Below are 24666 nucleotides of genomic sequence, written 5' to 3'. Positions count from 1 at the left end.
CGAGGTTGCACGGACTAAGCACTAACAATATGATATAAGGTGAGTTAATATTGCCACCATTACTTGAGAACTTCCATCTCCACATCATCCAACAATACTTGCACAGTATAATATAATGTTACCACTCGGTATGCATTGCATATACCATAATTTATTGTCGATTGCGTTGCACCTCATCTTCTGCGACATAAAAGCAACTATTTGTCATACATTAACAACAACAGATACAAGACATTTACTGTTTGGAGATTAAGACAAACTGTAAATCTTTATGCGGGTTGTGCTTTTGAAGCAAAAGTTGGTCCGGGCCTGTCTTCGGATTGAATGCGTTCGTATGAATCGGGGAAAAGCGACCGCACTGATCAACGCGTGAAGTGAATGAGATGACATGAATGAAGAATGTGCGAGAAGGAGATAGGTAGAAGATAGCGTGCGGGCTTGAGGCTTGTGTAGAGATTGTGGCTTGTGTAGAGCTGTGGCTGTGAATGAGAAGCGATCAGTTTATTAACGAATTTTGTGGCATATGGTAGTTTTATGCGCAGCTCGCGAACGGGAGTTTCAGTTTGGTTCCGTGTTTCGCCGAATTTCACTGCCAAGCGTGCGGATACTACATGGCGCAGCCGGTAGCCTTCATGTGTGTTTCGTTTTTAATATTGATTGGTTTAGATTTTGAAAGAGCTTGGCAAGGAGTGTAATGTGTAAAGTGTTGGGGAAAGAAATCTGTGAAACTGTGAAATAGATAATGACCGACCAGTAAGCAACAGACTCCAGGACGCGCGACTGCCTGTTCATAAGGCGAGATGGGGTGAAAGTGATATTTATTTATTTATTTATTATTGTTAGTAATAGGTGGGTTTGAAGAACGGTGTGATCCGAGCAAGTTGGCAGCTGAGTGTCGCGGACTGACTCAATATGCTCTCTCAGCGGGAGCCAAACATCGGGAGCCAAACATTGAAGATTGAGGTTATGTTAAACCTTTTTGAACCAGTGTGATTCATTGAAGAGTATTGTTATCTAGGTGCTGCGGATGTTATTAAAACTGTTGTCACGATATCTCCATTTGCCGCTGTCAAGCCGTTGGAAAGCGAGGAGAAGGATAAACATTGTTTTGAGCCTATTTCAGCTAATTTTTTAACAACTATCCATCAAAATTTCCATCGCGAATGGAAAATAATAAACTTTTAACACGAGAACAAAATTGGAATAAAGGTGGATTGATCATGTTTACCATTTCCGAACAGCGTCGCGACGGCGTGTTTGACAACCGCGCTGAGAGAGGTGGTTGCAAGAAAATTGAACGCTCGTGCGTGTTTACAAGCTGTGTGCCGAGAGTGTGTAGGTGTGTGTTAGCTAGCTTGAAAAATAAAACCGCTTCTATTCGCACCACTCAGGTTGGCAGTAGCCAAGTAGATTGAATTAACCCTCGTGTGATCCCGCTGTTGTATTTTGTTCAACATGTTGAAAAATCTTGCCTTTTGTATTTAGCATTGGCGTGGTGCTAGCGGTGGGGGCCAACTGCGCGAGTTACGTAATGTAAACTGTACATAAATTTTGTTTGGATGGAATTGGTAAGTAATTAATAATTTGTGCTTTATTATCAACGATAACCATTTAGTGGAAACCACCATGTAGAACCATGATTATATACATTCTAATTTGAATAGGGTAGATGGTCCGAATCAGAGGTTGAGTTTTTATGAAGCAGAATGCTTTCTGGCTCGGAATTGAGCCAAGTTTTATTTTGTTGTCTTATTATGTTGTCAAGACGAAAGAACAATGAGTTTTGGTGATTATGGAAATAAGCTATTTTACGAGACGTTCTACCAGTGGGACTGTAGTGTATTAACACGAACCGTCCCGACTTTCTGGCATGTTACGTCATACTAAATTATACAACACCAATACTGGTAAAGATACCAGATGTTCCTACCTTATATAGAAGACCTTGATTGATACATTGACAGGTAGCGAAAGGTAGAGAGAGGGAAGATTAGTCAGTGACAGACGGGCGCGGAGGTGAATACTACAACTGGCGACGAGGATGGGATTCTAAACAGCACGGTGGGTTGTTGTTGTTTTCCTTCTTAGTGAACAGTTTCCGGATCAAGTGGAGGAGCGGCCAGGTAAGGAATCCATTTGCATGATTTGGATTTGACCAAGAATGGACGGTTTTCGGTAGCCGGTGGAGAAATGTTTATTTTGATGCTCGTGATTTGCACGATGAGCGGAAGTTACCCAGTAAAGTGTTTATTTTTACTCATTGTGTGGCTTGCATGCAAGGAAGAGAAGATTGCATGCATTTGAATGAAAAGGGAGAAGTGGTCAAGTGTGCGCAACGATACCTTTTGAGCGTCTTATTGCTGCGCATCTTTTGATTATATCGGAGTTGCGAGAATCATAAGGATTCTCCGCGTTTAGAAAATCATTAGGATTTTCTTGGGTTGCGAAGATCGGAAGGATCTTCCAGTTGCGAGAATCGTAAGGATTCTCCGTGTTCAAAAATCAGGAGGATTTTCTCGGATTGCGAAGATCGGAAGGATCTTCCAGTAGCGAGAATCGTAAGGATTCTCCATGTTCAGAAAATCAGGAGGATTTTCTCGGTTTGCGAAGATCGGAAAGATCTTCCAGTAGCGAGAATCGCAAGGATTCTCCGTGTTCAGAAAATCAGGAGGATTTTCTCGGATTGCGAAGATCGGAAGGATCTTCCAGTAGCGAGAATCGTAAGGATTCGCTGTGTTAAGAAAATCAGGAGGATTTTCATGGGTTGCGAAGGTCGGAAAGATCTTCCAGTTGCGAGAATCGTAAGGATTCTCCGTGTTCAGAAAATCAGGAGGATTTTCTTGGGTTTCGAAGATCAAAAGGATCTTCCAGTTGTGAGAATTATTTAGATTCTTCGTGTTCAGAAAATCTGGAGGATTTTCTTGGGTTACGAAGTTTGAAAGGATCTTTCAGTTGCAAGAATTGTGAGGATTCTTCGTGTTCACAAAATCAGGAGGATTTTCTTAAGTTGCGCAGATCGGAAGGGTCTTCCAGTTGCGAGAATCACAAGGATTCTCTGAATTCAGGAAATCTGGAAGATACCCGGGTAGTGAAAATCGGAAGGATCTTCCAATCGCATGTATCCTAGCGATTCTACGTGTTAAGAAAATCAGGAGGATTTTCTTGTGTTGCGAAAATCGAAAGGATCTTTCATTGGCGAGTGTTTCGGGGATCCTCAGTGTTTCAAGGTTGCTAAGATATGAAGGACCTTCCATTTGTGAGAAACTTGAGGAGCCTCCTCGTTAAGAAAATTTGAAATATCCTAAGTTTGCGAAGACCGGAAGGATTTTCCAGTGACAAAAATCTTAAGGATTCAACCATGTTACGGAGGGCGGAAGGATTTTCTGCAAGAATCGCGAGGATTCAGTAAGTGTAAAGAATTTGCCATGGGCATGTAGAAGCGTATAAGCTACGTAAATACAAGGAACGTCATTGGGTGGCAAAGATACAAGATAATAACTTAAAAACGGATTCTTAAGATTTCATCCGACGTTTCGGTCACTATATATTATCGTCGCACCACCAAATCGAAGTCGTCGCTAGAAGCACATGCGAAGTTGTAGCTGCGAAGTACATTTGAATCTATTTTTTCTGTTGCGCATCATTAAGCTAATTAAGAGCAACAATATGCACTAATCCAAATTGAGTTGCGACATTTCAAAGTAGGTTAAAAATCAATTTTCGCACGTTCGGTCACTTCGTATTTCGACCAAAAGCATAATAACCAACAGTCGAAAAAAAAAGAAGAATGTTCCAGATAAGATAATCGTGGTTATACTGGAGGATCCATATAGTCGATGTGGTAAACGCTGGAGTATTTAACTACACTGAGAGTGCCTGGGGTTTATTGCAGAATATTCAAGTAACTTTTAATATGGAATTTTACTTGATTTTCTTGAACGTAAAGTGTATCCATCACACAATAATGTGGCATGTTACACGATGGGAGAAAAAAAAATGTGATTGGCGAAGAGAGGTCTCTGAGAATATATTATCGTCGCAGCACTAAATCGAAGTCGTGACACGCGCGACATGTGAAGTTATAGATGCGAAGTAAATTTGAACATATGATTAGCATTGCGCATCATTCAGCTAGTTAAGAGCTACTACATGTACTCATCCGAATCGAGTAGTGACACATTAAAGTGAGTAAAAACTCAATTTTCGCACCCTAGTTCACTTCGGATTCCAAGCAACAGCATATAGTCGCAATGTTCATGTTACACTGAACTGAGAAACTAGTTTGGTCCCATTAGGACCGTCACGCCATTTAGAAAAGGAATCGAAGTAAGGATTCACTGCATTTTTGGGAATTAGCAAGGAGTTATACGTTTGTGATTGTTTTATATTTACGTAAATACTAATTGTTCGTGTTTACAAAAATACTAAGTATTCGTGTTACTGAAGCTGAAAGAAGCTGCCGAATTCGAGAAAAGATAGAGGCAACGAACGATAGTGCTAAGATTGGATCGTTGATGAGTCTAAGGGAAGTGGTTTATAAGATGACGGCCTGCACATGATGTCTGTGTAGCTTTGCAACATGGAGTAGCTAATAATCATGTGGTGAGATTTCGGTGGAATTGCTGAACGGTATATGAATCAGCTGATTTGAAAAGGATGAAATAAAAAAAATATCCAGAAGAATGGAGTCAGTTGAGTTGTGTGAAATAGTGAGAGATGAAGATGAACAGGATGGATCAGTGTCCCAACTGATATGGAGAGTTGAGAGTTGAGAATCGTGACGGTCAACATACCTTATTGTCATACATGCTCGCCTCATTCGTTTTGTCAAATTGGAGACTGCAAGTTACATTCCCGTTCCGGTCGAAAAAAAAAAGATTTCCGGTTTCATTGTGCTTACAACACAATATACAATTTCACGCAATGGCAGGTGGGAGGAGGCACTTCAATTAATAACTCTGATAGTACACAAAGAGAACGGGGTTAAAGAAAGACAGGTCGGGTTCTAGTGAGAGTCAGGATTTCAAAAGAAGCAAAAGCATCAACTAATGAATTGTTTTGTTTAGTTCTGAGTGAAAATGTCGAGAATCACAGAATACACTTTTGGTTGTCCTACTGTTGTGTTTTGTACTACTCAATAAAAAAAAATATCAAAGTATTAAACGCAGCTCTAACGTGTTGCTGCTGACCGCATAACAACCGAAAAATTGAGTGAGTGTATTATAGGTATGTGACCCACAGAGGTGAATTACACTTTGAAAACTTTACGGCCTATTTAACTAATTCACAAACTAATCAAAAGTTAAACGAAAAATCAGCATGGATTTGAATATCTGATTGCTGTGGATGCGTTGATTCTGGTCACATTCTTAATAATTTCAGTAACTAGCGACTGGAATAATCTTTCTTGGGAAACGCTGTTCTCGTTTTCCCGTACACTGGATACAAACTTCAATATAGCATCCGATTACTAATTTAGAAAGTTTGAATTCAAAGAGTGTTTCAAGGAATTATTTGGAGGCCGTCACTGTGAGATTGATTATTAGGTGTCAATTTGGTGTCAATCCTAAGTATCGAAGTACTTGTGAAGCCCAATTCTGATCATGTTTTGCCGGCAAGCGCTGTAACGAATAACCGGAAATAAGAACTGTTATATTCTTCAGATAAAGAAAAGCAAGGCAAAATGTTTGGTATATTTGAAATATAAATGAATTTCAACATATATCTAATTTAGACAAGACGAAATTCCCTTTTTCCGAATGAACAGCTGATCCACATGTATGTAAACTTCGAGATGTTTCGATGATAGAGATAGAGTTAATTTGGCGTAAGCGTATGTGGATTGAGCTCGTTACAATAGTATTGATGTCTCCGATGTAAAAAATAATAATTACACGGAGCAATGAAACTCGATAAATGAAAAAAAAAACGGATTCATGTAGGTGCAACGTAACATGAACTAATGTTTTGAATTGGAATGGTATTGCCATCGTTTAGGCTAAGTTTGGTTATATCGCACGTGACATTTAGATGAAGAGAAGGAATTTGAAGTGGTATGAAGAAAATAGTTACTGCATAGATAGCTACAGACGTCTCTAAACTAAAATAAAAAAAGTAAGGGAGATTATGGCAGAATCAACGTACAGTAGACGTAAAATAACTGTAACATGTTTACGTTGTTTAATGATCGAGATAATGAGGAGGATAGGTCAAAGGTTGGACTTGTTGTTAAACGAATCACATGCTTCTTGGATGATCGTATACGTTAGATTATTCAGATTTTAACTGATCTGAAGTGATTTAAGAATATGTAGTCAATCATATGGGACTCGAAATAATTGCAACTTTTCTTCGGTATAAATGAGTTACTCTAACATGTTGTACGGCGCTTTTGGCCAAGATTTATGTATTAATATTCGGCTATAGTAACGAGCACTTTATTTATTGTTGAGGGGGGATTGTAGTGTATTAACACGAACCGTCCCGACTTTCTGGCATGTTACGTCATACTAAATTATACAACACCAATACTGGTAAAGATACCAGATGTTCCTACCTTATATAGAAGACCTTGATTGATACATTGACAGGTAGCGAAAGGTAGAGAGAGGGAAGATTAGTCAGTGACAGACGGGCGCGGAGGTGAATACTACAGGGACGCTCATTGTAATTGTTTACATTTGGTGTTTTGTTTTCGCGAAAAGTAGCATAACATGTGGTGAGCGCTAATCAGATTTTTGCTGGCAGAGAAGTTTCGGTTTCTAATGCGGCATGTATGAATCCCCCGAGCTGTATGATGTCACTAGCAGATGAAAAAAAAACATCCCCACGGTCTACGGATATTAATAATAATTATAGTGGGCGGATTGACGCATTTTTGCAGATAAATGAACCCGTTTATTGAATGGGCCCGTATCACATGTTATGCTAGCGAAAATATAAATAAATGGGCCCACCGGTTGGACTTCAAAACTGGTAAACATTAAAAAAACAGCTGATTTGAAACGTCACATAAAATGCCTTATTTATTGCTTGTGATGACAAGATATTGGTTAAATGCGAATGTTGAGAGATTCCGTTGGCCTTTGGATGATATGCCGTGCAAAGCTGTGAGCTACTAAATAAAATGTCTATTTCATATAGGATTGTTGCTGAATTTGGTCTGTTCTATTTTTTTTTCTACCCAAGGTCAGAAGCTCAGAAGGCTCTCGTTATTTATAATAGTCAACAGTAGTTAGTAAGAAAGATCAATTTATTTACAAGTCAAAGGAACGGTTTAAGTTGGAGAGGGGTTTCATATAAGTTGTGCTAATTTGGATTGATTTTCGTGCTTCGGTTTTGTGGATTGGGCTTGACAAGCTTTAGTTAAAATTAGGCTTACTAGAGTTGGACTCAGAAAGGCGCATCAACTGAATTTTGATTACAGTTTGGTAAGTGGGAAGTTTAGTAAGTTACCAGTGACAAAGATTTGATCTTGCTTGTGGAAAAATTGTATAGTTAGAAAATTTTGGAAATGTTTTGAGCTCATCTTTTACTTTGGGTCAAAGGTTTTACATTGTGAAGAACAACGTATTCGCTTGGGGTTTGAAAAATTGGGCTCAAGTGGAATTCGTTTTCAATTTAGAGGGCAATACTAAAAGTAGGTTTTCTACCGATAATTGTGGATACCTTCACCTTGAGAATGAGGTCAAGAGGTAATGAAGAAAAATAATGTAGTGAGCGTAGATTATGCATTATTGGACCAGGAATGAAACGGTCAAACTAGCGGATCAGCATAGATAAGATACATAAAAATATATGATGCAGTTTGACGGGAATCTGTGCGGTGAACAGATTTTTTTCATTATACATATGTAGAGTGAGTAGGTCTCAATAGAAATATGTTTTGCAAGTAGGTCTCACATTAGGCATATATAAGGAAGAAATGAATATAAAAAAAACGTATGTTTAATATGGTAGATGATAGCTTGGTGATAGTTATTAGGGAATATAAATCATCAAGCAAAGGTAAAGCGATGAAGTCTGACATATTTCTACAGGTTTCGTCTTCTAAAATAGGAAGTTAGTATTTAATGGCATGAGATAAGTTGATTAAGCATTTTGGCATATTCATGTAACGATTTTTTTTTCGGTAAGTAACAATTTTAGAACAAACTTGAGATAAATTGTTGTACAAAATGCTTTTTTATAAATAGGTTCAATAAAATAGTGTTGTTGGCAAAAGGGAACAACTACAATTGAGGAAACAAGGACAAGAGGATGACTATTTATATCAGACATATAAAGTGCGAGTTGGTCTCTATGAAAAATGAACATTGTAGATCAACACAAATACATAAACGCAATTAATGTAGAGCGAGTAGGTCTCTTGAAAAAAAATGAAACACAAGAGCTGTGGAGCATACAGATCCCCTTTTTACCAGACAAATGTAGAGCGAGTAGGTCTCTATAAAAAAAAATGTCTTTAAAAAAATGTGGAGCGAGTAGGTCTCACATTAGACAGGCATGTAGAGCGAGTAGGTCTCTACAAGAAACCACAAAAAGAGAGCGAGTAGGTCTCTCATTCGACAGACAAGGGGTGCGAGTAGGTCTCCCATTTCACAGGCATGTAGAGCGAGTAGGTCTCCGCAAGTGTCTTCTGTCGATAATTTTGTAGAGCGAGTAGGTCTCTGCAAAAGAATATGGGTTTCACCTGTCAAAGTTGTTGCAGAGCGAGTAGGACTCTGCAAGTAAAACTAGGGGTGGGTAATGTCTGAGACATAACCGCAATGTTGACGTAGGACAAAGGCTGGAATGAGGTTCCGACTTTTATATATTAAAATGGGCCCTTTAATTTGAAGTCTTAAATCAGCTGATTTTTCGTGTCATTGTTGTCCGACCTTCGTAAATAAATGCATAACGAATTTATCACATAACGTCGGTTTCCTGCAATAGGGGCACAACTCAAAATATGTCATTTTTGAGATTTTGATGGCAAATGATGAAAAACTATGTAAAATTTCATCTCACAAAGACCCGTTCCAAAATTCGATGAGAAACGCGAGATTTGGGCATTTTCACCAATTTTCCGCAGTAAGGGCACAACTCAAAATCAGTCAATTTTTTCAATAGTCGTTGAAAAATAGTTGTCAAAAATTCATGAAACAGATAGTCCTTCAGCCCCTTTCAATGATACAACAATCAAAATTTGTTTACATTTGTCAAGTGATGAGAGAAATAAGTGAATTTGCAGGAGGTGCTTCATGATTGCCAATTTTTAAACGCTTATTCTGAAAATTCACATTTTTTGAGTTGTGCCCCTATTGGAGGAAACCGACGATAAAAGGCCTACACAATGTATGCTGGCAAAATTCAAATCGGCGGAGTGATGTGGTGATTAAAGTTGTTACCTATGTGATCCATTTCACTGAACGCATTCATAAGATGTTAATTAGTTAAACCTTCCGTAACTCGCGCGGTTGGCCATCACTTGAGGGTTGAGTATTATTTTATTTTGAAGATAAATGTTCAACCGTTGTTTGAAAGAATTTTCGTCGAAAGGAAAGAATGATTATAATATTGAAAGGCGTTAAGCCATAGCTGTATGTGTATTTGACATCATATTGCGATCGCAACAATCATTAAAATAACTAAAATTCCCGCTATGAAATGAACAGATGGAGCCACCGTAGCCATGTGTATTTGACACAACTCAATTGCTGTTAACGAAATTTTAGATAATTTTGATTGCAGTTTCATGAAATATTCTAGATTCAACAATACGTTGTATAGTTACGCGAACAACAATTAGAGGCCGGCTATACTGTTGCTAAGTTTTCAGTCTGTCGCTTTTAATTATCCGATTCATAACTCTGGAGGAATAATTTTCACTGGTCCTGAAAAGGACCTTTTAAATAACAGGAGATTTCGGCAAGACAATTGAAAATTATCCGCACTGAATGCTGGAAACCATCGAAAACTGCCATCGCTTACTGCCGTGGATGAGATTCCTGGTTCTATCAGCTAAATAGCCGAGAGTCATCGCAGGATTGGTGCGCAGCTGCGGAGGTGACATCCATTCCCTTTGACTGATTCAACGAAAATGACGGAAGAAAACAGAGGTCACTGCTTTTATTCCCCTTGATTAGTAGATTAGGCTCCTCCCATTTGGCTGGCTTTCCAGTTTATTTCGTTTGCATGACCCGCCCCGAATGCTCCAGACGCATCAAGCAACTAACCAACCGAGAAATGAGCAAATTTTCATTGAACGGATTGGATAATTTCGATTCACCACCAGCGGGTAACCAAACGATCAACTTTTAAGCGCAAACCGACATTCGGTTCTTCAGATTTGTGCTCTAGAAAATTCTAGGTGTGGCTTCGTCATATATTCACCTTCGAACATTTTCGAAAAACTTAATTTTAATTAAACAATGTTTCACGCAAAATAGTTCGGATAGAATAATGCGTTGTTAAATTCCGGGTGGAACCATTAGGCCATTAGTGACCGGCTTCATCATTATTGCTGGGCCACCAAGTATTCAATCTTTCACTTCTCAATTGCACCACACTTTTCTCGTTCGATGGAATGAAATTAGCTGATTCACAAACTCTTAAGGAATAATTTACGGTGGTCCTGAACAAGACCGTTTGATTAATTGACGATTTTAGGAACGAAATGGCATGAATTCACCATGTCACGCAATGCGTGTTGGTTTTCTCCGTGCTGAATGATAAACGCCACCGAAAACTGGACCGCCGTGGATTACAATAATGACCAGTTTCACTATTGCTGGCAACGATGCTCTGTCTTTTGCTTTTTGGTTGCACTACATCTCGATCGATGTTGGAAATTATCCAATTAACTCTTGAGGAATCATTTTCGATGGTCCTGAAAAGGACCGGTTTGAATAATGGACGATTTTGATGCATTCACCATGGCATGCAATGCATGTTGGTTTTCGCTGCGGAGTGCGGAGAATGCTGGACGCCGTCGAAAATTGGCCCACCGCCGCTGCCATGGATGCGATTCCAAGTGCTATCATCAGCACGATATCCGAGAGTAGTCGCTGGGTTGTTTTGCTGCTGCCTTGCTGGAGGTGACATCCACCTCCAACCTCCTTGACTGATCCAACGAAAATGACGAAAGAAAACAGAGAACACTGCTTTTATACCCCTAGATTGGCAGATGAAGCTCCTCCCATTCGGCTGGCTTTTCAGTTAATTTCGTTTGCATGACCCGCCCCTTATGCTCCAGACGCATCAAACGATTAATCAACCGAGAAATGAGAAAATTTCCATTGAACGGATAATGTAACCAAAATATTAGATGATTTAGATCATTTTAATTTGGAAAATGTTAGAATTGAAACATTTTTCACGCAAAATGGCCCGGATATGATAATGCGTTGCCAAAGTCCGGGTGGAACAATTAGACGTCATAATTGTTGCTGGCTGAGTCACAGCATTCAAAATCATTCACTTTTCGGTTGTATTACACTTTTCCTGTTCGTTGGAATGGAATTATCCGATTCACAGCTCTTGAAAAATCATTTTCGATGGTCCTTAAAAGGACCGTTTGGATAATGAATAATTTTAGGAAGAAAATTAAATGAATTCACTATGCCACTATGCGTGTTTGTTTTCTCCGCACTAAATGCTGAACGCCACCGAAAACTGGCCCGCCGCTTGCTGCCGCGCATGCGATTAATGACCGGCTTTGCTTTTGCTGAGAAACGCCGCTCTGTCCTTGCTTTGCACTACACCTTTCTCGATCGAGGGTGGAGATTCATCCAATTAACTCTTGAGAAATCTTTTTCGATAGTCCTGAAAAGAACCGTTTGAATAATGGACGATTTTGATGAATTTACAATGCCACGCAATTCGTGTTGATTTTCTCCGCGCTCAACGCTAGACGCAATCGAAAACTGGCCCGCCGCTTGCTGTTGTGAATGAGATTCCTGGTGCTATCAGTACGATAGCCAAGTGTCGTCGCTGAGTCGATGTGCCGCTGCCCAGCTCGAGGTGTCACCTCGACGGTGGTCGAAATGGAACTGACGATCAGCTCTCGCATGATCGCATTCCTTCCTGCATCGTAGTTGCCCCCACGATGCGCACCAATCAGAGAGCGTTGGTATACTGAACGAGAAAATTTGTCCGCTACCCATATTTATAGATTTCAGCGATTTCAATGTCTTACTTTAAAACAACTTTTCAACTATTTATCAATGATTTTCAGGTTCACCGAATATTACAAATTGAACGCGGGAGTTTCATCTCTCGGATAACGGGATTTGTTTATCATTTCGTTCAGTGGGAAAGGTACTGTGAGCGTTTAAAATCTTTCACTCAAACGTAACGCTCTTGGTTTCATAAATTTTGAAATGACACCGGGTATAGAAAACAGAGACGTAGTCCTACGTCAAAAAAGGGGTGAAGTGATTAGTTCTCACACTCTGTAAACGTAGATCGAATAATTGCATTTATGTATATTGGGTTGAAAATCGATCATTTTTAGTTTATATGCACAAAAGTAGAAAATGTATGTTTTCGGTACATTGTGAGCAGTAGCTGAGTTGAGCAGAATGATGTGTAGAAGATTAGAAATGAATAAAATTCAATGCATGTTTCGATTTCGTAATCGTATTGTCACAGATAACAGATATTCATGCTAACATACGAAATGTGTGTAAACCTTCTCAAACATCATTTAGAGATGGCGCAACGACCGCATTCGAAACGAAATGAGCAGCGTGTTGGTTTTTACAATTTTTACACAAGTTTTGAGTAAATTTTGTTCTAAGATAAACATCTGTTATCTGTGGTATTGTTAATTCCTGAATATTAAATAAAGGGGCTCAACCATGACAAAAGAAGGGTTAAGAACTGTTTCCAAAGATTTAATATGAGGTGAAGAGAAATGAAAATGGTACAATGATTGAGCATTTTTTTTAAACAATAGGTAATAAAAAAAAATATTGCTGTAAGCTAGTTAGCAATTACAATCAAAGAGCCAAATACAAGAAGATGCTGATTTATATCAGGCATAAATAGAGCAAGTAGGTTCATATGAAAAATGTGCATCGTTGAAAAAAAAGGAGCAAACTACTGAATCAACACAAATACATAAACGCAATTGATGTAGAGCGAGTAGGTTTCTTAAAACAAATGAAACATAAGAGTTGTGGAGCAAACAGATTCCTTTTTTTACCAGAGCGAGTAGGTTTCTTTAAAAACATGTCTTCAAACAAATGTGGCCTCTATAAAAAAAACAATAAAAAGAGAGCGAGTAGGTCTCTCATTTGACAGATAAGTGGAGCAAATATGTCTTCCATTTCACAGGCATGTAGAGCGAGTAGGTCTCTGCAAGTGTCTTCTGTCGATAGTTTTGTAGAGCGAGTAGGCCTCTGCAAAAATAAATGGGTTTCTCCTGTCAAAGTTGAGTGACTGGGGCTCTGCTAGCAAAAAAGGGGAGATTGTTTCTCACACTATATAAACATTGATTAAATAATTGCACTTATGTATGTTGAGTTGAAAATCGATTATTCCTGGTTTATCTGATTGAAACTGAGGTTTTGATTACAGGGTGAGCAGTAGTTGGTTTATTTTGTGTAAGGTGGTTTGAAGCAGAACGATCAAGGCAGAATGATGCAAAACAAAGAAACGAAATAAATAAATTTTATGTTCCGATTTTGCAATCTTGTTGTTAATTCCTGAATCTTACATCAGGAGGCTGAATCAGGATGAAAGGTACACTGAACGGCGGCTTGCGGTGAAAATTACTATTCTGAGGGTCAATTTAAATACACAACGCCACTAATTTTGTGCAGACTGAGTTTCGTTTCAATTCAACAGAATTATGTTTTCAATTTTACCATGGACTCGATTTTCAATTAAAAAAAGCTTATGTTGGCAACCGGAACCGAACCAAGAACCTTGACATCACCAGGCTCGCACGCTACCACTCGGCTATCGAACCGGTTGATGTGAGAAGAAACAAAACGCACACAAGAAGCGTTGGTGGGTCGATGATCATGTTTTGCCATGGTAAATTTAAAAACATTTTTATGCTTGTCATTACTGCAAGCCGCCTTTCAGTGTAGTTTAAGAAACGTTTTCAAATATTTAGGTTGATTCGAATATTAATGGAAACAAGTTTTCAGTGTGCATACTGCCCATACTGGGAGAAATATAGTTTTGATTGAACTTATGTAAAACACGAAGCGTGTGAAGATTCAACGGCTGTGATATTGACACATTCAAGGACTCAAAAAGAATTTTCGAAAGGACAACAAGGAACGATGAAGAATTAAACATACAATATACGGCCAGGACTTGGTCGGTGACAGGGTGGATAAATATTGAATTGGATATCGATCATCCGTGACGAAGATTGAAGGTAAAACAAAAAAAAACTGTAAGAAGCAGAGTGGTCTGCAGAAGATTAGAAATAAATTATTCCAGTTTAAGTTTAGGTTTCGTGATATTGTTATTAATCTTATATGTTTAGTAAATCCTGATATATTAAGACGGTAATGTACTTAGAAGTTTATCATTAGTTTTAGGATAGTCGCACAAATTGATAAGGTGGGTTTTGTTCTTGGTTTGGTATATACGTCACTGTGACCAGTTTTAGATTTATTGTTCCACTGTTGTTTGGTGACAGTAAAAGAAGTGGAAAAGGAAAGATGACACAAGAAAAAAAACACAATAAGAAGCCTAGCAGGTTCCTTCAAAAAAAAGAGCGATGAAGTATGTTCAACGAAAGTATGTAGACCATTGCAGCTGCTCTGACAGTGAAGTCCAGACAAGTAGGTAGTTTCATTAATTTGTACCAAGAGACTAAGGGAATTTATAAATATACTTTATTAAGGGCTGATGGAACTTAATGAATGAGATTGAAATCAGTTAACTTCGGTAACATATAACACAATCTAGTGATTAAATTTTATTATGAAAATCAACATAGTTTGAAGTTTACATCATTGAAATGACATTTATAAGACATGTAGTGGTCACATTTTTTATCTGTCCACATAACTTTGCTGTATTATATTTTTGGCAGCATTCAAATGGCGAAATTTCAACTAGCGATAATTCTTTACTAGTGACACTATTTTTAAAGATCGGAAGTTGTGTACTATGTTGCTTAATTACCACTGCTAAATACGATTGTAAACAACATAACACGGACTAAAAAAAAATGAGGCTAATGGAATGTATTATGCATATAGGTAAAGGAATGTTTATTTGATTAAATCTATAATTCATTATCGGTGCCGTGGATCGTCTTCAGTTCACAGAGCAACGACTGCTTAGACATTTAGTTATTTTTTATTATATATTTATCGAATGTAATAGTTGATTCTCTTATAGCTTGGTGAGCACCACCCAGAGTAATTTTTGTAGTATTATTATAGGCGAAAAATATGTTTAATTGGACTATTAAGTTGACTTTGTATGTTTTTTTTGTTTGCTTCTAGACATCAGGTGAAAGTCAGCTTTGATGAGTGGTTTTTATCACAGGAACATACATGATAAACCTTGTGATGAACTTAGTAGTGATTGTTGTGACCACTGAAATATGTACAATATATATATATATAAAAATATGGCAAATAATAAAAACAGTCACAAGCCAAAGGTGTAGTTGTAGAAGAAAAAAAAACTTGACATTTCAAGTAAACCAATGCCCTCAAATTGAAATTTTCAATGAATGCGTAAGTGGTGGCAGATTCGCTTATAATATGTTTATTGCGTATTTTAATTAGTTAATTTATGCTTGAGGAGCCATCGCATAACCCAGCTTTATGTTGGTTGATTTTATGTGTTGAAAGAATATTGAAAAAAAGTTTGTAAAATAATAAATAAAATAATTTCTGGGATAGAGAAGGAGGCGGATGTAGTGAGCGTAGGTTATGTATTAAAATTGATTATGACTTCTAATATAGAGAAGTTGTGGGTTCATGGGAGTAATGGATTTGCTTATTAAGTATGTTACTTTAGTATCTTATCTTTAGTAAGTTTAATGCCTTGAATGGAAAATGTATTTATATTTGAATCTAGATCAATAAATTTGGCGTGCTATTCCGGTCAATGTAGAGCGCGCGAAATAACATCGCACAGCTTCCACAAAAAGAAAAGCTTTTGTTTTGTGCTTTTGAAGCAAAAGTTGGTCCGGGCCTGTCTTCGGATTGAATGCGTTCGTATGAATCGGGGAAAAGCGACCGCACTGATCAACGCGTGAAGTGAATGAGATGACATGAATGAAGAATGTGCGAGAAGGAGATAGGTAGAAGATAGCGTGCGGGCTTGAGGCTTGTGTAGAGATTGTGGCTTGTGTAGAGCTGTGGCTGTGAATGAGAAGCGATCAGTTTATTAACGAATTTTGTGGCGTATGGTAGTTTTATGCGCAGCTCGCGAACGGGAGTTTCAGTTTGGTTCCGTGTTTCGCCGAATTTCACTGCCAAGCGTGCGGATACTACAGATTGGTGGTACCGAGGGGGAAAACAGCTGCGAGGTGTCCGGACACTATTATTTATTATAAGCATGTCACACCAAGTGCCTCGTCTGAAAAATATGTACCTTTACTGCATCGTACATCGTAATGTTTTTAATTTAAATTTGAAAAATAAAAGATTCAGATATTCTAAAACAACTTTGAAGAGGAAGTCTAATTGAAAATTAAAGCATACGAGCAAAAAAACTGTACAACTATGCAGACTGGAATCGAACCATAAACGTCGAGATCACTGAGCTCTTGTTTAACCCACACGGTTATCAACGCTTGAAGATATAGTGTTGCTAAATATGTATAAAAGCAATCTGTCAGTTGACTCTGCGTCATTGGGCAATCTTTCTCGTTGTATTAAGTCTATGATTTTATTATTCACGAGGTATACACTACGCCCAGTTTAGTAAGTATACAAACTATCAAAATAAAATCTACTTTCGCGACTACTTTTACCCGCAGTCAGAGATACGCGCGAGACAGTCGCCTAAGAGAGCAGACCTGTTTTCAAATTTTCCATCATAGCACTCTTTGATAATTCTTGAAAAAAGGTCGCCACGTGTCCGGGTGATATGATGACTGCTGCGACTGCACGTGGTGTTTGCACTGCGATTAAATTTTGTCCATCATTGAAGGCCTTGAAAAGTAGTCGCCATAATTGTGGTTTTCTTGCAACGCACAATATATAAAATTATACTGCGTCAGAATAATGTGAAATTAGTTTGCCCCTGCTTAGCTTAGTCATCACAACCAGAAAACTAGGAGTGGGTAATGTCTGAGACATAACCGCAATGTTGACGTAGGACAAAGGCTAGTTCAAGAGTTATTTCGTTTTGAAGAGAAATGATCAATTTACTCTTCTACGAGAGAATTTTCATCGAGCGGATAAAATTATTAGATAATTGTACGGCGTAAGATAGATCCTTTTAATTGAATTTTAACGTGAAACTCATTCGACAATACGTTGTTTTCATCTGGGAAGAACAGTGGCCGACTTCACTATTGCTGAACTAATAAGCTAAGTCTGTCGCTTTTAATTATCCGAATCATAACTCTTTAGGTATCATTTTCGCTGATCCTGGAAAAGACCGTTTAAAAAACGGAAGATTTTGACGAGACAATTCATCACGCAATGCGAGTTGATTTTCCCATACTGAATGCGGACGTTTGCTGTCGGAGATGAGATTCCTGGTGCTGCCACCTCGATAGCCGTGAGTCATCGCTGAGTTTGTCTGCAGCTGTCTAGATGGGAGGTGACTTCTCCCTTCTCCTTGACTGATCCAAGGAAAATGACGAAAGATAACAGAGGAAACAGCTGTTATGCCCCTAGATTAGCAGATGAAGCTCCTCCCATTCGGCGGGTTTTCCAGTTAATTCCGTTTGCATGACCCGTCCACATTGTGTCAGACGCTTCAAACGACTAATCCACCTTTCTTGAGAAAAGTTCAAATCGAACGGATAAACTAATCGAAGTATTGAATAGTTAAGGTCATTTTAATTCGATAAATATTAGAATGAAACAATTTTTCAGGCACATTGCCGAATAAGATAATGCGTTGCTAAATTTCGTGTAGAAAGATTAGTGATCGATTTTGCTGTTGCTGCGGTATGTACTAAAAAAATATCCGCAACTCTGCCGCTGCGGCAAAACGCAATGAGCGCGGATTTCCTGCGGTAAATTTCAAAACAACTTCAGTTCTGTGAATATGTTTATGTTTTCGGGAAGAAGGGAATTATGTGAGAATCTGCAGCATTGCTCTTGGTCTGTCTTGATAAATAGAAAGAAATCTGAGGTTTCCTAAGCGGAGGGTAATTAGAGCAAATCCATGAGATATATATAAGATATATATATATATATATATATATATATATCTTTATAAAGAAAAGTAATACGGAAGAAATTCCTAAAAACCTAAACGAAAGTTATTATTCTGTGGGATTCTGGGTATTGTCCGAGATTCTACAGGATGCCGAAAATTTATTTAAATAATAGTAATTCGTAGCAGATCCTCAATTTCTGAAACGATGCTGAGGGTCCAAGAGAAACTGATGATTTCAAAAGAAAGCTGAGGACTCTGGGAGTTTCGAAAAGTAGTGATTTTGAGTTCCTCATGAACATAGATCTTAATTCCCGGATCCAGCTGACTAATTCTCGGGAATTCCTAAAAGAGACCCTTCAGGAGTTCCCCGATAATTTCTCCAGGATGTTCACGGGAATTCCTGCAAGAGATCCCCGGAAATGTATATGAGTATATCCAGGTGTTCTCCAGAAATCCTTCCAGGAGTTTCTCGGGAAATTGCCGAAGAATTCTTCTTGGAGTTCATCGGGAAATTGTCAAGGGGATTTTCGAAAATTTTTGCAGAGGTTCCTTGTGAATTCATATAGAAATTTCCCGGGAATTCCTGGAGAAGTTTTTCTGGAATTCCCCAATGAGTTTCCATGAAATTCTACAGAAGTTTCTCCTGGAATTTCCCAGGAACCCATCAAAAATATCCTCCGGGATTCCTCCAGAAGTTCACCAACAACTCCACCAGAAACTCTCAAGAAAATTTTACATGAATTCCTCTTAAATTCTTGGAGGAATCTTCGGATGAATTCCTGGAGAAATCCCCGGAGGAATTCCTGAAGGAATCCGCGATATATTTTTTGGAGGAGTCCCTGAAGGAAAAAGAATTCCTCCGGAGATTCCTCCAGGAATACCGCCGGAGTTTTCTTCAGGAAATCCGCCCGAATTTCCTCTAGGAATTCCTCCAGAGATTGCTCCAGGAATTCCTCCGAAGATTCCTCCAGGAATCCTTCCAGAGATTCCTCCAGAAATTCCTCCAGGAATTCCTATGGAGATCTTTCCAGAAATTCCTCCGGAGATTCCTCCAGGAAAGCATCCGAAGATCCCTCTAGGAGTTCCTACGGAGATTCCTCCAGAAATTCCACCAGAATTCCTTCGGAGATTCCTCTAGGAATTCCTCTGGAGATGCCTCCAGGAGTTCTCATGGAGATTCCTCCAGAGACTCCTCCAGGAATTCCTCCGGAGATTTCTTCAGGAATGCATCCAAAGATTCCTTCGGGGATTCCTCCAGGAATTCATTCCGGAATTCCACCCGGAATTAATTCCGAAATTCCTCCGGAGATTCCTCCAGGAAATCCTTCGAAGGAAGCATTCGAAGATTCATCCAGGAGTTCCTATAGAGATTCCTCAAGAAATTCCTCCAGAGATTCCTCCGGAGATTTCTTCAGGAATACATTCGAAGATTACTTCAGGAATTCTTTCGGGGATTCCTACAGGAATTTCATCGGGGATTCCTCCAGGAATTTTTTCTGGGATTCCTCCACAAAGTTTTTCGGGGATTCCTTCAGGAATTCCTTCGGGGATTCCTCCAGGAATTCCAATGGAGATTCCCCCGGAGATTCCTCCAGAAATTCCTCCGAAGATTCCTCCAGAAATTCTTCGGAAATGTATTCGAAGATTCCTCCAGGACTTCCTTCGGGGATTCATCCAGGAAATCCGTGGGAGATTCCTCTCACGGAGATTTCTCCGGAGATTTCTTCAATAATGCATCCGAAGATTCCTCCCAGAATTCCTTTGGGGATTCCTCCGGAGATTCCTCCAGAAATTCCTCCGGAGATTCCTCCAGAAATTCCTCCGGAGATTCCTCCAGAAATTCCTCCGAAGATTCCTCCAGAAATTCTTCGGAAATTTATTCGAAGATTCCTCCAGGACTTCCTTCGGGGATTCATCCAGAAATTCTTCAGGAATGTATTCGAAGATTCCTCCAGGAATTCCTTCGGGGATTCACCCAGGAAATCCTTGGGAGATTCCTCTCACGGAGATTCCTCCAGAAATTCCTCCGGAGAAACCTCCAGGAATTCATTCCGGAGATTTCTTCAGGAATGCATTCGAAGATTACTTCAGGAATCCTCCGAAGATTCTTCCAGAAATTCCTTCGGAGAATCCTCCAGGAATTCCTTCGGAGATTTCTCCAGGAATTCCTCCGGAGATTCCTCCAGAAATTCCTCCAGAGATTTCTTTAATAATGCATCCGAAGATTCCTCCCAGAATTCCTTTGGGGATTCCTCCAGCACTTCCTTCGGGGAACCGGAAGAATTCCTGTAGGAATTTCTGGCTGAGTCTCCGGAAGAATTCTCCCGGAGATTCCTCCAGGAATTCTCCTGGAGATTCCTCCAGGAATTCTCACGGATATTCCTCCGGAGATTTCTCCAGGAATGCATCCAAGATTCATCCAGCAATTCGTTCGGGGATTTCTCCAGGAATTCCTTCGGGGATTCCTAAAGGAAATCCTTTGTGGATTCTTCTAGGAATTCTTTCGTGGATTCCTCTAGGAATTCCTTCGTGGATTCCTCTAAGAATTCCTTCGTGGATTCCTCTAGGAATTCCTTCGTGGATTCCTCTAGGAATCCCTTCCGGAGAATTCCCCGGGAGAATTCCAGGAGGATTCCTGGAGGAATCCCCGAAAGAATTCCTGGAAAAATCAGCGGAGAAATTCCTGGAGGAATTCTCAGTGGGATATCCGGAGGAATTTCTTGAGGAACTACTGGAAGGGTTGCCCAGTTGGAAACTTGTTGGAAAAAGTTCCTGTAGTAATCCCCGAAGAACTTTCCCGAGGAACTCCTGGAGAAATTCCCGAGGAACTCCTGGAGCAATTCCCGAGGAACTCCTGGAGGAATTCCCAAGGAACTCCTGGAGGAATTCCCGAGGAACTCCTGGAGGAATTCCAGAGGAACTCCTGGAGGAATTCCCGAGGAACTCCTGGAGGAATTCCCGAGGAACTCCTGGAGGAATTCCTGAGGAACCCCTGGAGGAATTCCCAAGGAACTCCTGGAGGAATTCCCAAGGAACTCCTGGAGGAATTCCCAAGGAACTCCTGGAGGAATTCCCAAGGAACTCCTGGAGGAATTCCCAAGGAACTCCTGGAGGAATTCCCAAGGAACTCCTGGAGGAATTCCCAAGGAACTCCTGGAGGAATTCCCAAGGAACTCCTGGAGAAATTCCCAAGGAACTCCTGGAGGAATTCCCAAGGAACTCCTGGAGGAATTCCCAAGGAACTCCTGGAGGAATTCCCAAGGAACTCCTGGAGAAATTCCCAAGGAACTCCTGGAGGAATTCCCAAGGAACTCCTGGAGGAATTCCCAAGGAACTCCTGGAGGAATTCCCAAGGAACTCCTGGAGGAATTCCCAAGGAACTCCTGGAGGAATTCCCAAGGAACTCCTGGAGGAATTCCCAAGGAACTCCTGGAGGAATTCCCAAGGAACTCCTGGAGGAATTCCCAAGGAACTCCTGGAGGAATTCCCAAGGAACTCCTGGAGAAATTCCCAAGGAACTCCTGGAGGAATTCCCAAGGAACTCCTGGAGGAATTCCCAAGGAACTCCTGGAGAAATTCCCAAGGAACTCCTGGAGGAATTCCCAAGGAACTCCTGGAGGAATTCCCAAGGAACTCCTGGAGGAATTCCCAAGGAACTCCTGGAGGAATTCCCAAGGAACTTCTGGAGGAATTCCCAAGGAACTCCTGGAGGAATTCCCAAGGAACTCCTGGAGGAATTCCCAAGGAACTCCTGGTTGATTGATTGATTTGTCTTTATTAAAGAGACTTTAGGAACTCCTGGAGGAATTCCCAAGGAACTCCTGGAGGAATTCCCAAGGAACTCCTGGAGGAATTCCCAAGGAACTCCTGGAGGAATTCCCAAGGAACTCCTGGAGGAATTCCCAAGGAACTCCTGGAGGAATTCCCAAGGAACTCCTGGAGGAACTCCCAAGGAACTCCTGGAGGAATTTCCAAGGAACTCCTGGAGGAAATCCCAAGGAACTCCTGGAGGAATTCCCAAGGAACTCCTGGAGGAAATCCCAAGGAACTCCTGGAGGAATTCCCAAGGAACTCCTGGAGGAATTCCCAAGGAACTCCTGGAGGAATTGCCAAGGAACTCCTGGAGGAACTCCCAAGGAACTCCTGGAGGAATTCCCAAGGAACTTCTGGAGGAATTCCTAAGGAACTCCTGGAGGAATTCCTAAGGAACTCCTGGAGGAATTCCTAAGGAACTCCTGGAGGAATTCCGAATAACAACAACAAGAACAACAATGATTCTAGAGGAATCTTTGGAGAAATTATTGGAGGAATCTCCGGAGGAATTCCTGGAGGATTCTCCGGAGGGATTCCTGGAGGAATCTCCGGAGGAATTCCTGGAGGAATCTCCGGAGGAATTCCTGGAGGAATCTCCGGAGGAATCTCCGGAGGAATTCCTGGAGGAATCTCCGGAGGAATCTCCGGAGGAATCTCCGGAGGAATCTCCGGAGGAATCTCCGGAGGAATCTCCGGAGGAATCTGCGGAGGAATTCCTGGAGGAATCTCCGGAGGAATCTCCGGAGGAATTCCTGGAGGAATCTCCGGAGGAATTCCTGGAGGAATCTCCGGAGGAATTCCTGGAGGAATCTCCGGAGGAATTCCTGGAGGAATCTCCGGAGGAATTCCTGGAGGAATCTCCGGAGGAATTCCTGAAGGAATCTCCGGAGGAATTCCTGGAGGAATCTCCGGAGGAATTCCTGGAGGAATCTCCGGAGGAATTCCTGGAGGAATCTCCGGAGGAATTCCTGGAGGAATCTCCGGAGGAATTCCTGGAGGAATCTCCGGAGGAATTCCTGGAGGAATCTCCGGAGGAATTCCTGGAGGAATCTCCGGAGGAATTCCTGGAGGAATCTCCGGAGGAATTCCTGGAGGAATCTCCGGAGGAATTCCTGGAGGAATCTCCGGAGGAATTCCTGGAGGAATCTCCGGAGGAATTCCTGGAGGAATCTCCGGAGGAATTCCTGGAGGAATCTCCGGAGGAATTCCTGGAGGAATCTCCGGAGGAATTCCTGGAGGAATCTCCGGAGGAATTCCTGGAGGAATCTCCGGAGGAATTCCTGGAGGAATCTCCGGAGGAATTCCTGGAGGAATCTCCGGAGGAATTCCTGGAGGAATCTCCGGAGGAATTCCTGGAGGAATCTCCGGAGGAATTCCTGGAGGAATTCCTGGAGGAATTCCTGGAGGAATCTCCGGAGGAATTCCTGGAGAAATCTCCGGAGGAATTCCTGGAGGAATCTCCGGAGGAATTCCTGGAGGAATCTCCGGAGGAATTCCTGGAGGAATCTCCGGAGGAATTCGTGGAGGAATCTCCGGAGGAATTCCTGGAGGAATCTCCGGAGGAATTCCTGGAGGAATCTCCGGAGGAATTCCTGGAGGAATCTCCGGAGGAATTCCTGGAGGAATCTCCGGAGGAATTCCTGGAGGAATCTCCGGAGGAATTCCTGGAGGAATCTCCGGAGGAATTCCTGGAGGAATCTCCGGAGGAATTCCTGGAGGAATCTCCGGAGGAATTCCTGGAGGAATCTCCGGAGGAATTCCTGGAGGAATCTCCGGAGGAATTCCTGGAGGAATCTCCGGAGGAATTCCTGGAGGAATCTCCGGAGGAATTCCTGGAGGAATCTCCGGAGGAATTTCTGGAGGAATCTCCGGAGGAATTCCTGGAGGAATCTCCGGAGCAATTCCTGGAGGAATCTCCGGAGGAATTCCTGGAGGAATCTCCGGAGGAATTCCTGGAGGAATCTCCGGAGGAATTCCTGGAGGAATCTCCGGAGGAATTCCTGGAGGAATCTCCGGAGGAATTCCTGGAGGAATCTCCGGAGGAATTCCTGGAGGAATCTCCGGAGGAATTCCTGGAGGAATCTCCGGAGGAATTCCTGGAGGAATCTCCGGAGGAATTCCTGGAGGAATCTCCGGAGGAATTCCTGGAGGAATCTCCGGAGGAATTCCTGGAGGAATCTCCGGAGGAATTCCTGGAGGAATCTCCGGAGGAATTCCTGGAGGAATCTCCGGAGGAATTCCTGGAGGAATCTCCGGAGGAATTCCTGGAGGAATCTCCGGAGGAATTCCTGGAGGAATCTCCGGAGGAATTCCTGGAGGAATCTCCGGAGGAATTCTTGGAGGAATCTCCGGAGGAATTCCTGGAGGAATCTCCGGAGGAATTCCTGGAGGAATCTCCGGAGGAATTCCTGGAGGAATCTCCGGAGGAATTCCTGGAGGAATCTCCGGAGGAATTCCTGGAGGAATTCCTGGAGGAATCTCCGGAGGAATTCCTGGAGAAATCTCCGGAGGAATTCCTGGAGGAATCTCCGGAGGAATTCCTGG

At 41.1% G+C, this 24666-nt stretch overlaps 1 long non-coding RNA gene across 1 annotated transcript in view; it reads left to right on the top strand.

The window, feature by feature from the left end:
• The window catches only part of LOC134291443 (uncharacterized), a 388672-nt gene that overhangs the window by 106260 nt on the left and 257746 nt on the right, over positions 1 to 24666 (top strand). The window lies entirely within an intron of this gene.

The sequence above is a fragment of the Aedes albopictus genome, chromosome 3, assembly GCF_035046485.1.
Source record: "Aedes albopictus strain Foshan chromosome 3, AalbF5, whole genome shotgun sequence".
In the NCBI taxonomy this organism is placed as follows: domain Eukaryota; kingdom Metazoa; phylum Arthropoda; class Insecta; order Diptera; family Culicidae; genus Aedes; species Aedes albopictus.
Note: the sequence above shows the minus strand (reverse complement) of the source record. Positions and strands in the feature narration are given on the sequence as shown.